The 2,809-nt window shown below is 42.4% G+C and overlaps 1 pseudogene; it reads right to left on the reverse strand.

The window, feature by feature from the left end:
- Nucleotides 1-428: 428 nt before the first annotated feature.
- Nucleotides 429-2,232, reverse strand: LOC149029316 (phospholipase A1-Ibeta2, chloroplastic pseudogene; annotated as a pseudogene).
- Between the last annotated feature and the right edge of the window lie 577 nt (nt 2,233-2,809).

Here is a 2,809-nt window from a genome sequence, read left to right on the forward strand (position 1 = left end):
AGTCCTAATCTTATTGCACTATTGTCGTTTTCTTTTGTCATTTATTGGAGAGGAAGGTCTACCTTTAAACGCTGACAAGATAGACCAGAGATAAGCCCAACTCTACATATTTAGAAATGGAGAGTGAGGATAATGTAATTCTCTACCCTCCTAGATAGAATATCCCAGCTCTTCCATTTGAAAAACCAAACAATCCTCCCATACATGCATGGTGTATTACGTTTCAAATTATTAATTGAGTATGAACCAAGAAAAAGGGTCTGCTGAATTTTATCGAATTCCATATCCATGCAGCCATGAAAAAGATGTGGGTGACTAATTAATTGTATTTTGCCAGAAAAAATAATAATTGTATTAATTCTTGTATAATCAAAAATAAATAAATGAAGATTTACTATATGTTTAAAAATAGAAAATTTGGGGTTGCAAACAATGCTTATGATATGGTTCAAGAAAAAAGTATGGACCATTGCATGTTCTGAGCCAACCACCATGAGAAGCCAGTGTATGATGGTCAAACTTGGAAAGATGATTCATGATGGACTTGGCAAACAACTTGGGATACCAACTCCTTGAAGGTTGTCAAGATTTAATCTCAGACTCAGATCCTTTGCCTTGCTTATGTACAATTTCTTCACGTTTGACCTCTGTTCTTGAAGCAATCTTGTCAAGCTTCGCTTGGCGTTTGCTCTGAAGGGACAATCAGAAGCCATGAACCCATCAACCAAGTGAAGGTAAGCTTCCAGATCATGACAACATGCCACGTCAGCGTTTGGTTTTAGGTATGGTGACATTTTGCTGTCAACCCGAAGCTCTGTTCCTACATGAGAATAAGCCCACGGCATGTTATCCAACAAGTTAACCACCCCAGCCACCTTCTCATTTTCTCTTAATTTCTGGTCTATCTCTTCGCTTACGAACACCCCTGGAACCTTCGTGATGATATCTTGTGAGTTCACGATTCGTAACACCTTGACTCCGTTTTCGGTGACTTGGTTCGTGAAAGCCCGGTTTCCTACTCGTGGACCGCCGAAGGAGAAGACCGCGATCGGCGGCATCTCCGCTGCACAAGTGCTCAGCTCGTCGGCGGCTAGTAATGCTAGCGCTGCACCGAGGCTGTGGCCGGTCACGGTGATGCTCAGTGTCTCACCTTTGTAGAGTTCCTTCAACCTCCTTACTTCTTCCACCACCGATTCGGCCAGGCTTGGCATGTTTGAACCGGGGGTCTTGTACAAGCTTAAGAACCCGCACTCAACCTTGGCCTGTTGATCCCGGTTTGAGTTTTCCTCTCCAGGAACCGGGTCTAGTATGTCTCTTACATTTTCGGCCCATTCAAGACACGTGGCAGTTCCACGGAGTGCAATAACTATGTCTCTCCTTCCCATTCGAGAAATCTCCTTCTTGTCGTCGCAAACCGCCACATACCCAATCCAGCTGGATCGCTGAGTCATCCAACCAAGATCGGGCGCCATGTCATCAACCCACGCTGGCAATCCAATAGCTGACGTGGCATACAAGCTCTTTGTTACCTTGTAAGACTTGTCAGGCAACACCACCTCCCGTGGTAGAGGAGCTTTATCGTCGGATGTTGCAGGGTGGGAATTAAAGGTCTGATATGCGGCTTGGATGAACTCACCGTACTTGACAATCTCTCTACGAAGATTCTCATCCAACGGATCAAGAAGCCCACCCCAATCGTTGCAACCGTGATATTCTCTCCACCGACTACCAAGATTATTCCTTGGGGAATACTCCGGGGACTTCGAGAGGAGTCGTTGCAGGTGGTTCATGTGTCGTGGTGATATCTCCTCCGCCGCTTTCATGTCGGGCAAAATTTTTGTCAAATTCAAGTTTTCGAAGAGATTTCTGAACATCTGTTCCGGTGAAGACTCATTGCCGGAGTCACCGTGAGAAGTCTCGGTTTTATACTGTAAGGGCTGGGAGGTTTGTTTCTGGAGAAGCTTTTCGAGGTTGGAGAGATGGGTTTGAGTAGATTCAATCGTTAATGTCTGAGTTGAAGCTGATGCCTTTGTGATAGGCTTTAAACGAGATACACGACGACAGGCCAAGCTGGGTCGTGATGTCCGGAAACCAAGTCCGTTCTGTGCTGGAATTGTTCGAGCGATCTCCATTGATTTTCTCTGAGAGAGACCAAGACTCGCAAGAGAGAGTAAAGAAGCCCAGAAGGACCTGCAGTTACAGAAGACTAAGAGAGCTTTCTGAGATTTTGGAGTGAGAAGACAAGCTGTGGTAGTAAAAGAACCCAACTTCCAAGCACTATTTATAGAGATAGAGTTGTAGATCCAGGCTTACAGTTCAAACAAAACTATCAGAAACGTTAATGGCAAGGAAGGAAAAAAAAATTCAACGACAAGGGTATTTGTTTTGATCGGGATTTTTAAAGCTTATTGTTGACTCTTCTACCACATAAAGGAGTCCAAATCGTTTGCCCAGTTGCCCTTTCCCTGTGCTTAAAATTACACTACTAGCCCTATGTCCGGACTATGGAGTGAAAAGTTAAGCCCCACTCCATTTTTATTGGGTTTTTTTGGTGCATTTTGTCATCTCAACAATGAGAATGTGGCTCCATTTTATTTATTTATTATTATTATTTTTTAAGAATAGAGAGTTTTTTTTTTTTAATTATAAAAAACCAGTTGACAAAAAAAAATTTAATACAAATTGCAACACTATACAAATTTATTTCGATCGTCAACACGGTGGCACTTACATTTATTACAGATGATACTGGATTAGTTATACATTACTAAACTTATTAGTTTAACATTTTAATATGAAGACATTTTAG

Source organism: Hakea prostrata, chromosome 1 (assembly GCF_041222555.1).
Source record: "Hakea prostrata isolate BN-2017 chromosome 1, UWA_Hpros_2, whole genome shotgun sequence".
NCBI lineage: Eukaryota > Viridiplantae > Streptophyta > Magnoliopsida > Proteales > Proteaceae > Hakea > Hakea prostrata.